This window comes from Vombatus ursinus, unplaced genomic scaffold (genome assembly GCF_900497805.2).
Source record: "Vombatus ursinus unplaced genomic scaffold, bare-nosed wombat genome assembly UNPS02014786.1, whole genome shotgun sequence".
Taxonomy (NCBI): Eukaryota; Metazoa; Chordata; class Mammalia; order Diprotodontia; family Vombatidae; genus Vombatus; species Vombatus ursinus.
This window is the reverse complement of record NW_020954564.1, coordinates 19,815,181-19,829,874: the sequence shown is the minus strand read 5'-3', so window position 1 is coordinate 19,829,874 and position 14,694 is coordinate 19,815,181. Positions and strand designations below refer to the sequence as shown.

At 40.0% G+C, this 14,694-nt stretch overlaps 1 protein-coding gene across 2 annotated transcripts in view; it reads left to right on the top strand.

Annotated features, from left to right (window-relative positions):
- Positions 1–4,069: 4,069 nt before the first annotated feature.
- The window catches only part of LOC114046962 (uncharacterized protein KIAA0355-like), a 110,313-nt gene continuing 99,688 nt past the window's right edge, over positions 4,070–14,694 (top strand). Inside the window, exon 1 of one of the 2 annotated variants that reach the window (XM_027867617.1) lies at positions 4,070–4,129. The gene's annotated coding sequence lies outside the window, so the exon portion shown is untranslated. The remainder of the gene's footprint in view (positions 4,130–14,694) is intronic. The other variant, XM_027867618.1, reaches the window with a different exon arrangement.

The following is a 14,694-nucleotide window of genomic DNA, read 5'->3' as shown; positions in this document are numbered from 1 at the left end:
CACTCTATCCACCATGCCACCTACTGCCTGTGTTTTTCACATAGAATACTCTATCTCTCCTTTCTTTGCCTTTGTACTGGACATCTCCTTTACCTGGAATGTACTCCTTCCTCACATCTACATCATAGATTCCATCTCTTCCTTCAAGTCACGGTTCATGTACCACCTTGTACATGAGACCCTTCCTGATCCCCTCAATTGTTAGTGTCCTTTTTAAACTATGGTGCATTTATTCTGCATATATACACACACACACACACACACACACACACACACACACACACACACACACACACACATATATACTGTCCTTGTTTTCTCCCATTAGAATGTAAGCTTTTAACCAACAGGGATTATTTCATTTATTGTATTTGCATCTCCAGTACCTGGCACAATGCCTGGCACATAGTAGGTGCTTAAAAATGCTTATTGGTTGATTGAGAGGAGCCACTTCACTGTAATATGTCTCTGCTTTTATTAATCTAAAACCTGAGGGTGTCTAAACAAGTAGGAATGTCTTTCCTCAGAGAGAAAATCCTGAAATCACTTTTACTTCTTTTTCAGAAAGATTTGGCTTTACTAGAACTAAAGCCCCAAGGCCTCATGATTACGCTGTGTGTTCCTGTTTTCTATTATGTACTTATACAACCACAGCTGTTTTTGAGGGCAATGGGAACAGGCAAGTAGATGAGCTGGTTGTACTGGTTGATCTGGAGTAAATGGCATCATTCAATTCAGTAAGCACTTATGGGGATAAAATACACAAATGAAACAATATCTGCCCTCAAGGAACTTACATTCTACTGGGGGAACAAAATGTATACAGAATTAATTATTCAATATACAAAATAAATAATAATTTCTGAGGGTAGGGAGGAGTTCTAAGGATTCCAAGAGAGAGAGGAGTAGGCAGTGGAGGGTTGGGGAGGAGGATGCATGAGCTGTTGTCTAAGCTTTGCAGGGTACTGGCTTCTGAAAATTTGCTGACCTTTGAGCTCAAAGTTCCAGGAATCTCCCATGCTGAGAATACAGCCCTAAGGATTGCACAACTTGTAAGGATGGCTCTGAATGAGGATAATATACTGGACCTGGCATTACACAGCAGAAAGGATGACCCCAGAGAAAAATAACTACCTCCTGTTAGAGAAGATGCCTTTAGTTTGGATGTGCAGACTTGGGGAGCAAGCACATGACTAAGTGCAAACCAGGTCATACAGATACCCATCACGATGAAACCAATGGTACTGTTCCAGCCCTGACCACCCCACACCCAGCCAGGTCATACCTATCCTTTCATCTGTTGATTTCACACTCAATTATTTATCCTGATGGTCATTCCTCCTTAGAGACAGGGCTGGGCCACTCCGGAATATATGTAACATGGACAATTTAGTGGTTTTCTATGTTATACCTGATACAGCAATGGCCACTGTTTTCTTTGGGCAGGAGAGTCAATTGTTTGATGGTTCAGTTTGACTGGTGAGATAGGGTTAGGAAAATAACTTTTTTTTTTTTTTTGGCAAGGCAATTGGGGTTAAGTGACTTGCCCAGGGTCACACAGCTAGTGAGTATCATGTGTCTGAAGTGGGATTTGAATTCAGGTCTTCCTGACTCCAGGGCCAGTGCAATATCCACTTCCTCACCTAGCTGCCCTCCTACCCCCCCCCCTTTTTTATGGAAAATAACTCTTGAAGGACCGGTACTGAAGGGACTGGAGGACTTTTCTGGAACCCATTAAAACTCCAAGCTGGGAATCTCTTGCCCTCTGAAACTCTGAGACTTCTCTTCCTTCTCCTCCCTGCTTATTGAAATGACACAAGTTTTAGAGCTTATCCTTCCCTCCCAGCTCATTAACTTTGTTTGAATTGTATACCCCTGCATTCACCACTGTTACCCTGTTTGCCCTTCAGCTAGGTGGAGTGGTGAATAGAGTGCTTGGGAGTCAGGAAGATCTGAATTCAAATCCTGCCCCAGCCATTTCCTGAGCTATGTGGCAAGTCACTTTCAGCCTGTTTCCTCATCTATAAAATGGGGGTTATGACAGTACCTGTTTCACAGGGTTGTTTTGATGAACAAAGGAGGCACCTAGGTGGCTTAATGGATAAAGCACAGGGCCAGATGTGAGGAAGACCTGAGTTCAAATCCAGCCTCAAACACTCACTAGATGTGTGACCCTGGGCAAGTCACTTAACCTCTGTTTGCCTAATCCACTGGAGAAAGAAATGGCAAACCATATCCTTGCCAAGAAAAATCCCATATGGGGTTATGAAAAGTTGGATATAACTGAACAAAAGAGCACTGTACAAACCTTAAAGTGCTATTTAAATGCTATTATTTTTCAACTGATTTTCATATGTTATAGTCTCCATTCCTTTGCACATCTTAGTTATTCTCCATTGAATGAGTTCTAGATTCTCATTGTTCTTCCTCAAATGTGATGCCCAGAATTGGATTCAGTACTCCATAGTGTCTGACTCCATATGTGACTCAGTACATGGCATACATAGGAAAATAGGTAATATTTTGGGCATTCTGCTCTGATTTCAACTCTTCTTCCGGACAGTGATGAAATCAATAATATCACTGCTTCAGGAAAGATTGTCAATTGACTGCTCTAAACATAAATCCACTATTCCTGTGATTCCCCAGACCAAAACTTTCTTCCCTGGATGCCATGCTCTCTCTGTATGTTGCCTTATACTATTAGAATGCAAGCTCTCCTTCTGTATTTGTATCACTAGCACTTAGTACAGTGTCTGATATGCAGTAAGGGGTTAATAAATGTTCATTCATTCATTGTCACTATCTCTCATCCTATATATCTAATGTTAGCAAAACTTGTCACCTTTACATCCACAACACCTTGCATCTGTCCCCTTTTTGCTAACTTGCTTAGCCACTATTGGTTCAGGCCCTCATCTCTATTGCCTGTTGCAATAGCCTCTTAATTGGTTTCCCTGACTCATCTCTCCCCACTCCAATCCAACCTCTTTATACAGCTGCCAAAGAGATTTTAGTACAGCACAGCTCTGATCATGTCACCTACTCAGTAAACTCCAGCCACACCCTATTGTGTCTAGAATAAAATATAAATCTCTTTCTTTGGCATTTAAAACCCTTTTCACAACCTGGTCCAAACCTATTTTTCCAGCCTTATCACACATTACTGTCTTTGGTGTACACTATGATACAACCAAATTGGCCTTCTTAGTGATCCTCCTACACAGTTACATCCTTTGCGCTGGCTGTTGCCCCATGCTTGGAATGCACCTTCCCCTCCCTGTTGCCTCTTAGAATACCTACTTTCCTTCAACGGTCAAAACAAACACCACCTTCTACATAAAGCCTTTTCCGTTTTCCCCAGCCTTTCCTCCTTTTCCCTTGTATGTTTTGTGTATACCTATTTATGTACAGGTTGTGTATGTACATATACACATGTACATGTCTCCTTGGGATCGATTTTACGCTCCTCGAAAGCTGAGATTTTCCACTTTTGCCTTAGTAGCCTTTTTTAAAAGAATGCTCATTTATTGATTGAGTGTTAGCGTGTATTTAACTTGCAGTGTGCTACTGTAGATTGAGCCGAGGGCTGGCAATCAGGCTCCTGGCTTCTTGGTGTGAAGCCTTCCTTTTCCTAAGGCTCAGTTTCCTCTTCTGTAGGTTGGGGGAAGGGAGGAGGTTTCATTTATTAAATCCCAGGCTCCAGAATCTGACAGCTCCTGATTCCACCATTTCGAGTCAGGTACAGCCGATGTGAGAAGGAAATCCCCCAGGCTGACCCGGGCGGAGGGGACGTCTCGCTCTCACTAGACCAGTCCATAATGTGCAGTTCCGGCCTGATGCCCCAGAGGCACCCTCCTAGCGCGCCCCTCCCACCTCGGGGTACCGCCTCCAGGCAGCTCGCTCCTCCTCGCCATCCCCCTCCCGGTCCTGGCTCCCCCTCCCCCGCGGTTCTGGCCTCAGTCCCGCCCCTTCTCGCGCTTCGGTCAGCCAGCCAGTCTGTCAGTCAGTCAACCTCAGGGCCGCCAGCAGCAGCAGCCGCAAGGTGGGGCGGGGCTGGGCGCGTGGCGTCATTTCCGGTGTACACAGACTGGCCGTCGCGGGCGCGGGGGGCGAGGACGCGTCGCAGGTGAGGAGCTGAACCTCTGGGCTGGGTTGGGAGCCGGGTAGGGGTCGGGCCTTGGGTTTCCGTAGGGCAGGGCGTCTTTCCCTCGGTCGGTCGGTCCCTGTCTTCGGGGAGGAGAGGCCCAGGGCGGCGGCAGGCGCTACCCTGTGCTCTTGTCTCCTCCGCGGGGCCGGGGCCGCGGGGGGCGGCGGGAAAGGACGGAAGCCGGGAGGGGCTGGGCTGCCCCGGCTGTGGGCCGATCTCGGGGCTGCTGTGAGCCCCCCACCCTCACCCCCACCCCTCCCGAGGAGCTGGGGTCGGGGAGCAGGGAACTGCAGCGCCGGGCCGAGGCGGAGCCTCCCGCTGACACCTGTCATTGCACTCGACGGGCAGGCAGAGGGACAGGGGTGGGGGCCTGCAGCAACGAGGCGCCCCCGGATCCTGAGTGTGGAGGATACTTTGGGAACGGGGGCGGGCCAAGGGTAAGGGGCGCAGGAGTTATTCGCCCTGTTTTTTGCTGAGAGCTTCTCTAAGGAAGAGAGACGGGATTCGGCCCTCTTGGTCTTGTGCTCCCTCACAGTCTCCCATCTTTTCTTTGGCTTGGTCTGTCCCCAGACCCACTCCTGTCTATCAGGGACCAGGGCGACTTAGGGTTGCTGGGTGGTGAGTTTACCCCTTCCATGCCGGCTTACTATATAAACATTGTGTATCACCAGGGCACTGGGTCAGAAATGTATGTATATCTTGCTTATGTAGCGTGACTCATACCTGCTCAAATCTGAGTTTCATACAAGTTCCCTCCCCCCAAGAGAAGTCCCTAATCTTTCTAAAGTAGTAGTACTCACTGGAACACCCGAGTCAAAGCTTTCAGAGCTGCCTGTTAGTATTCATTTACACCCACTAGTTAAAGTGCATATTTCCCAGGGAATCCCATAGAACTGTGCTGCTTCTGTTTGATCAGTGGTTTGGAGAACTCCATGTACCCAAAGGAGAGAAACTGTTTTTCTTCTATTTTGTGGTTTTTCACCCCCCCCCAAAACAACAACAACAACAAAGAAAACAAAACAAAACAAAAAGAACTTTCTATTTGAGTAGTGGCCATCTTTTAGATGGTTTCGCTGGTCAAAACAGGAATGGTGCCAGTTGGGGGGATGGGTAGGGTTTTAAGTACCCTCCTGCCCTGTTTCCCCTCCTACTCTTTCTGCAATATTTAGTTTGTTTCCTTAAACCGTAAACTTTTTTTCCACTTTGCCACCTGTACCTCTCAACTTACTTCACTTCTCTGTTTATCCTTTTCTTGTCCACATCCTGACACTTTTCCTTCTGCATAGCAAAGGGAACGTGCTTTTCCTGTTCCAGTTAGGCGTGTTCAAACGTGTCATGTGCTGGTCCAAGTAGTGATTGCATTTTTCTATACTGCCCTTTTTGTGGTGGCCGAGAGCACCAATGTGTGCTGTAGGAAGTCTGGCCTGCCAGTGTTTAAGTGTGTACTAGGATATCGTCCCTTGCAGGTGTATGAAACAGAAAGCCTGAGTATAACATTCATAGTTTTAGTAGTGAGGAGTCTTTAAAAAGGCACCGGCTCTGCGATGAATGACTATCCTAAGAGAAGGATAATTGAATGTTCGTCTTTTCCCTGCTCCTAATACTGTCTGCTTGGAGTACTCTCTGAGTAAACTAAACATTTCTGCTTGGCATGATAAGAATTTTGTTTATACCCACTCTAGAATTTTCCAGATGCAGACTTAAAGTTCCAAAGCAGTTACTAATTCTGTGTCAGTGGGTGTATTTGTGGGATAATGCCTTTGTATTTTGTTGTTTTTATATATATTAAGATAGTTCAAGGTTTGACTGGATATAGTCAGTACTTGCTCTTTATGGTTTTTCTAAGAGAAGTTACTCCAAATATCCAGGGGAATCTTTAAACAAATGTTTCTTCACATTTTTTTTTATTTGCTTAGGTAGTTTATTGATATTTTCATTGGTTGATTTTATTTTCTTGCAGACTTCATGAGCAACTGCTTTTCCATATGAGGTGTTCAGGTTTGCGGTAGTCACTTTTCACTGTAGCATTTGAGATACTAATCTACCTCTATTTTTGCACACAAATACGTAGGTTAACATTGGAGACAAAGATAGAAAAGTCTTCTCAGATTCCCTTGGCAGGCTTAGAGTTTTTCAATCTAAAATTATCTCCATATTTGTGGAAGACGGACCATGTTTCAACCATTATCCTTTTTAACTAGTTAAATGTTTAAGCTGAATGATTTTGGAAATGGTTATTCTGCTAAAGCACGATTTAAGTCAGGGTTAGTATACTGGAACTTCGGAGTCCGTGGGAAAATAGCTTTGGTTTGAATGGGGAATTGATTTGTCTTGCTGTGCCAAAGTGCACTTTTTTTTCTGATTAAAATTTTTTTTGGTTGATGTGAGCATGGAGAGCCTGATCTCCTATATCAAATTTGACAACATAGACTAAGTGACTTATCTAGGGTTAATGTAGCACGTCAGTAGTAGAGGCAGGATTAGAACCCAGATTGGCTGTACTTTGTTCTTGCCATATTACCATGCTGCTTGTGTTTGTTGACTTCAAAATCATTTATCATTATACATTACATTTAAGGTTCACGGGACACTTTATGTACTTTTTTTTTTTAGTAAATTCTCATAACAGATTTGTGATATAAGTATTCCCCATTTTATAAAGAAGGGAAATGAAGGTCGGAGATTGTGGCTTGTCCAAGATCAGATAGCATTTCTTTATGGTGAGGCAAAGTGTGATAGATGTATGAGTGGTATAAACAAAGTACTGCCAGCATTCAGAGGAAGCAGAGATCATTTCAGCTTGGAGTGATCATGGAAGCCTTCCTAGAAGAGGTGATAGCTAGGCCTTGAATGACAGGGTTTCAAAAGCCAGAGATTGAGATTTGAAGTGACAAACCAAGGGCATGGTGGCTTGAGCAAAGGCATAAGGAAAGGAAAGAGGAAATATCTTCAGGAAACAGTGAGTAATCTGTTTGACCTGAAGTGGAAAAATTTGAGAACCATCTGGAAAGGTAGTTTGGAGCCAAATTGTAGAGGGTCTTGAACAATAATAGAGAGCCTTTGAAGCTTTTCTGAGTGACCAAAGAGATGACTGCTCCTGTGACTAGCTGATCTTGAGAGGGTGTGGAACAGCACAAAATATTTTGTGATTATAGTTATAAGTAGCACCTCAATTGGAGTCACACAAATTTTTTGGTTTTGCAGTGCATATAAAAGTTATGTTTACTCTATACTGTAGTCTATTAAGTGTGCAATAATGTCTTAAAAACAACAACAATGTACATACCTCAATTAAAAAATAGGTCATACTAAAAAAGTGTTAATCATCATCTGAGCCTTCTGGGAGTGATAATCTTTTTGCTGGTGGAGGGTCTTGCATCAGTGTTGATGGCTGCTTACTGATCAGGGTGGTAGTTGTTGAAGGTTGGGGTGGTTGTGGCAATTTTAAAATAAGACAACAATAAAGTTTGCTTTATCTACTGACTCTTCCTTTTACTTGAACACTAAGAGGCTATTGTTAATTGGCCTAATTTAAATATTGTTGTGCCTCAGGGATGAGGGAGGCCCAAGGATACTCAATGGCCAGTCAATGACCAGTTTGTGGAGCACAATAGTTATCAGTTAAGTCCACTGTCATAGATGGACACCGTTTGAGGCACCCCAAAGCAATTATAGTAGTGACATCCAAGATCACTGATCACAAATCACCATAACAGATATAATAATAATGAAAAAATTTGAAATATTGCAAGAATTACCAAAATGTGACATAGATGTACAATTGATGCATGGTTGCCACAAACCTTAAATTTGCCAAAAAAAACAAAAAAAAAACAAAAAAACTCAGTATCTGTGAAGAGCAATGAAATGAGGTAAGTCCGTACATTCTCTCAATGGTAAGCATGAATAAATAGTGAAAGTCTGCTTTTTTTGGTGCCCAGTTGCCAAGTAGCATCTTTTTATTGTTAAAGTGATTTAACTGCTCCGTATTGATAAGAAGACAGGACAGTGTAGATTGGGGTTTTTCTTGGTCTTGGGATCTAAATCATCAGTATATGAAATTTTTAATAGATATATATACTTTGACTGGAAATGGGGAGAACAAATACTTCTTTGATCACCTGACAACGATTAATTGCAATGAAAAATAATAATTTGTTGATTGATTACATTACTACTTATCAAGCCTTAAGGGTTTAAGTTGATTGGCTGACCTTCCTCAACTTTAGATTTTGCTAAAGCTATATACCATTTCTTCCCCCCAATTCCTAATTCTGTCTGTTTTCCTGTGGCCTAATGGGAGGACAAAGGAAGTGGATAAATTATTCTAGTGTTTAGAAACCAGGAACCTCACACAGATTCTCAAGTAGGCAAAGAATAACAAACTCTTGGTACGCTGCACTTGTCTGATCATTGCACATGATGTTCTTACCTAAGATGTCGAAGCCATCTTCGATGTAGTCTGGATTGCTGTTCACATATGCTTGTATATAGACAAATAGTGGTAAGAGGTATTTTTGTCTGCATTTATAAAAGACACTGAAAAAGGTAAGGTGATGTTTGAACCGTGTGGTAGCCTGTTCTGTGCTAGTGGATGTGTGTGGATATCTTCAGTGGGTTTTTAATAAGCATACGAAATTGTTATTGGAAATCTTTTAATCTGACCCAGTTACTACTATCCTAGAAAATATTTAGTATGATATTGAACCAAAAAATTTGCTTTGCAGTTTCAGATGAAATAAATGATCAAATATTCTTTCAGAGAGCAGTTTAAAATATAACTATATTGAAATAAAAATCTTTTCCTAAAAATGTACATATTTCTTATAGGCTAAAATATTTCTGGTGGATGAGTGGCTTTTAGTAATGGTTTTTACAGGTTTGGCAGTGAGAATTGATCAAACTGGGGAAGGTTTTTAGATTTGGGACTGGTGATGATATTATCTTGAAAAATTATCTTGTGCTACTTGATAATGAAATAGGTTAGAAGAAATATATTGCAGTGAAAGGAGCATTGGAATTGGACACTAAGAGACTTAGGTTCAAATTCTGCCTCTGACATTTCTTAGCTGTGTAATCATGAAAAAAAGCACAGCTTCTCTGAGCCTTAATTTTCCCATCTGTAAAATGAGGATAATTTTGCTTTTAGTATCTAGCTCATAAGCTGTTAAGCTTTTGTAAGGTTTAAATGAGTTACAAAGTATGTATAGAGAGTACTATAAAAATCTTAAAGCTATATAATCAATCATCAGCTGTGGTCATTCTGTTATGTTTAGACTGGTTTGTTGTGGTCAGGTGTTTTTTTTGTTTGTTTTTTGCTTTGCAAAGATAGAGTTGAAGGAGGGACTAAAAACACTTAATAAAAAGAAAAAAATAGTCTGTGTCCAGTACTATGTTGGAATAAAGAATTTCAAAAGTATTTAGATAGTATCCTGTAGGGAGATGACCTGAACTTCCTTTGCCTCTTCCACCTAGAAAGACTTAAGCTAACATATAGCTGTTATATTGGAGGAATTTAAACAGGTCTTTAGGACTAAGGAGCATTCTTATGTAGTTAGCCATGTAGATTCATCTTTACTGTTAGTGGGCCTATGTAAATTTCTGAGTTGGTTCTAGACTTTAAAATGTTTAATTATTTGTAATGCCTTATGTTAATTGTTACCATGGTATTTAATCCTAGATTTTCTACTATGGACATTTTAGCATTAGTTAATATTGCTCTGGAAGCAGCTAGGTGGCTCAGTGGATAAAGGGCCAGCCCTGGAGTCAGGAAGACCTGAGTGAAAATATGGACTCAAACATAAACTGTGTGTATTCCTGATCAAGTCACTTAACTTCTGTTTGCCTTAATCCACTGGAGAAGGAAATAGCAAACTACTCCTGTATCTTTGCCAAGAAGACCCCATGGAGAGCATTGGTATGCTATGGTCCACAGGGTCATGAAGAATCAGGACTAAAGGACTGAATAACAATTATTGCTCTAGAGAGGCCCTATGGGGTAATGGATAGAGAGTAGGCTTAGAAGCTGAGAAGATTGGAGATTTTAATTCATACTGGTTGTGTGCCTGGGGCAAGTCATTTAACCCTGTGCTCTAGGCAACTATCTGAGACTGTAAATTGCAGAGAAGGTGTTGACTTAACTGGATAGAGGAAGTTTTCCTTACCTGGAAATTCTATGTACTAATGAAATCATGGGTCAGTCCCTTTGCCTATCCTAATATTGTTCATTCAAATAAATGTAGATGCAGTTATGTGAATATTAAATCATTTCAAGTCTCTGATTAGTTCCAAGGTAGGAAATAGTTATTTTGTATAGCTCACATTTATTTGAATATTTTAAGATGAGACGATGCTTCTTTCACTCATGTTAACACTTTAAAGTGGGTGGTACAAATTTTATTATCACCTTTTTAGAAAGGAGGAAATTGAAGCTCAGAAAGATTACATGACTTGCCAGTGTCAAATGGCTAATAAGTGTAGGAACTAAGACTAGAATCCAGGTATTCTTACATCAGTGTTAGTGCACTTAATACTACAATATGCAGCCTTTTCACATTTGGTAAATGTTCCTCTCTTCTTATATCATTTACAGTAATACTTAATTTATCTGTTACTATCTGGGAGCAACGTGTTCTCCATGAATGGTTTCCAGACAATAGAAACTTATGTCTTTAAGTGCCCAAATTTTAATAATTTTTGTCAGAAGTAGTTTGAAAATATTCATGCACACCTCAGCCTTCTGATGCTAAGTGTCCTTTGATCAATAATAATTTCATACTTCTATATCCTCACCTGGTCCATAATGTGACTCATGCATTCCTTTTTATTGTTGTGATTTTTTTTCTACATAATTCCATAAATATTCTCAAGAGGAGTTACCCATTTCATTTTAAGCCTTAATTTCTTCTAACATTTAATGGCTCTATATGGTCAATATGAAAAAATGATCTAAATCATTATATATTAGAGAAATACAAATTAAAACAATTTTGATATATCGTCTCATACCCATCAGATTGGCTAAAATGATAGAAGGGGATGTGGAAAAATTGAGACACTAATATTGGTGGAACTGTCAACTGATCCAACAATTTTGGAGAGCAGTTTGGGACCAAAGAGTTAAACTCTGTATACCCTTTGACACAGTAATATTGCTATTAGTCTCTTTCCCAAGGTGATTAGGGAAAAAGAAGAAAAACCTATATGTTCTAAAATATTTATAGCAGCTCTCATTATGGTGGCAAAGAATTGGAAATTGAGGGGGTGCCTATCAATTGGGGAATGGCTAAACAAGTTGTGGTATATGATTGTGATGGAACTCTGCTATGCTGTAAGAAATGATCAGCAGGTTGATTTTAGAAAACATGGAACAGCTTGCATGAAATAATGAAAAATGAAGTGAGCAGAACCAAGGGAACATTGTATACAGTAACAACAATATTGTTAGAAGAACAACTGTGAAGGACCACGTTATTGAGTGTTAAAAATGCTCAAATCAACTAAGAAGGAAGATGCTATCCACCTCCAGAGAAAAGAGCGGATATATAGAAGTAAGTCTGGTAGAGAGAGAGAGAGAGTGTGTGTGTGTGTGAGAGAGAGAGAGAGAGAGAAATGGTGCCTTTGTCTAGGGCGGCGCAGGGAGAGAAGGAGATGGTTTGGAACTAAAATGTAACCAAAAAAAAAAGAAATAAAAAAATTCCATGGATACTCGTGGCCCAGCATCATACTATCCATCTGTTAGCTCTCACTTGGTAACCAGCCCACTTCTTTTTCTGATAATTTTTATAGTACATATGTGGCATAGAGTCTGGCTGATGGCAAGTGGATAGAGTGGTGGGCCTGGAGTCAGGAAGGCCTGAGTTAAGTCACTCTCTGTTTGTCTTAGTTTCCTCAACTGTAAAATGGGGATAATAATAATATCTATCTTGCAGGGAATTTGTGAGGATCAAATGAGGTAATATTTGTAAAAAGCTCTTATCAGTGCCTGGCACATAATAGGCACTGCATAAATGCTGATTTTCTTCACTTCTATGTGCAAATCATCATTGCTGTAGCTAACTTAAAAACATTATTTCCATTGCCTTTTGATTTACCCACAATTTTGGTTCTTCTGAATTGTAGTTTTTTTTTTTTTTTATGGGCTATATAACATCACTAAAAAAGTAACAGTTGAAAAAATGTGTGTCTGCATCAGGGAGCAGCCTAAAATCATTGAGAATGCTGCAAAATGTCCCAAATGGCCAGACAGCAAAATATCCTCCTTTTATTCAATTCTTGGCCCCATGTCACTGCAACTATGTGGTGCCTGCCCAAGATATTTATATTGATATGCTGATTCAGTAGGCTGCACACCCAACTGTATGTCTTAATCTGAGTGATATACATTCTTCATTTGCTTAGTTTTTCCTTTGTGTAGATAAATTTCTTTTGAGTGGCGTTGAGTTTAATTGAGGAGGCGCCTGGTAGTATTCTGGGACTCTATGTTATAAGCACAATGACATTTGAAAATAGAGGCATCCTGAGAACCTCACCATCTAACAGAAAATCTTCTCTTTGATTTAGACTGTAAGTAGGTCATTCTCCAAGACTCACACACACACACATTTTTCAGTCTTTAAAAATCAAGCATCAAATAGTGCATATTACTTATATCTCTGTCAGTTGTGTAGTCACAATAGTAAGGATGTGTTGTAGAAGAAAATTGACTGTGAAAGTCATCCTATTTTAACAGCCATATAAAAGATTGCTCCAAATGATTAAGAGAAATGCAGATCAGAACAACTCAGGTTGCATTTCACATTCAGAAAATTGTCAAAGATGACAAAAGATGGAAATAGTTAATGTTGTAAGGACTATGGAAAAATCAGCACTCTTATACATTATTGGTGGAACCTTGAATTAATATAGTTGTTCTGGAAAGCATCTTGGAATTCCAAGATAATTTTGTATAATTATACAAAGAAAATGGCTAAAATGCTCATACCTTTTGAACCAGAAATCCACTGTTAGTCATATACCCCAAAGAAAGAGAAAAAGATCTTATATGTGCCAAAATATTCATAGCACTTTTTACTTTTTTTAAGTAGCAAAGAATGGGAAGCAAAGTAAATATTGATAGATTGGGGATGGTTAAACAAATTGATATACATGAATATCATGACAAATTACTGTACCTTAGGAAAAGCCGTACAGAAAAGCATGGGAAGACTTATATGAACTGATGCAAAGTAGAGTAAGCAGAACAGGGAAAATAATATGTATAATATAAATAGAGATAACAAAAAAGAAACTGAACGTTGTATAATTATGCACACTTGGCCTTGGAGAAAGAAAAGAGAAACTACTTCCTTCACTTTTTTGAAGAGGTGGGAGACTATGGATATACTGCATTGTATATATCTTCAGACTCAATTGATGAATTGGTTAGTATTAATTAACTGCTTTTCTTTTCTCTATCTTTCTCTCTTGTTACAAAAGCATGGTTCTCTGGGTAAGTGAGGGGAGAGAGATATTTGAAAATAAAGGTGTTGTAAAAACAAGGTAGAAATGAGAGTCTACCTGTTTTCTTCTTATATCTTCATCATGTATGTCTGTGATTTGTATACAGACAACAAATAAATAAATGTTTTATACTTGAGAAGTTAAGCATATGAATTAATCGTATCTAATATCTTCTCATTTATTCTTTTTTGCTAGAGGTACCATCTGTGATTTTGTTCTGTTCCTCTGGAATCTTCTCTTTGAGATACGTGTCTGGGCTACGACTGCTTCAGGGAAGTCCCTTGGTAGGGGTTTGATATTAGGTTTGATATTGGAACAAAATCCAGTGACACTGGCCTCCTTTGCATTTTCTTGTACAAAATACTCCATGTCCTGACTCCGTGCCTTTTCATTTGATGTCCTTCATGCCTGGAATTCTCCTAGAGGAAACGTATACTGATCTGCCTAAATGTTAGTACTCCCTTTTGTTGTGTGTCTCTAACTTCTCCTGTATACATCTTGTTTATACATAGATTTTTGCCTTTCTTTGTATCCCCAGTGCTTAGGTGCTTGTTGTTCAGTTGTGTCCAGCTCTTTGTGACCCTGTGGACCATACTGTCCATGGGGTTTTCTTGGCAAAAATTCTGTGATGGTCTGCCATTTTCTTCTCTAGTAGATTAAGGCAAATAGAGGTTAATTGACTTGCCCTAAGTCACACAGCTGGTAAGTATCTGAGGCCAGATTTTAACTTAGGTCTTCTTGATTCCAGGCCCAGTACTCTATGCACTGAGCCATCTAGCTGCCCAGCTTAGGTGCTTAATGCATGCTTATTGAGTGACTGATTTGCTTGTAGGTCTTTCAACAGTTAACAAAAGATTTACTTAGTCATGTCAGTAGGAAGATACTCAAGAAGGATAGGCATTGCATATACCCATATTTGATTCAGCTGATTTAAGTTCTTTTTTGTGAATTTCCCATTGTGAAAATAAAATTGAACTTTTTTTCACCTGAAGGGAAATTTCCCTTGGTCCTCATTAAGAAAGCAAGAAAAGCACAATCCCCTG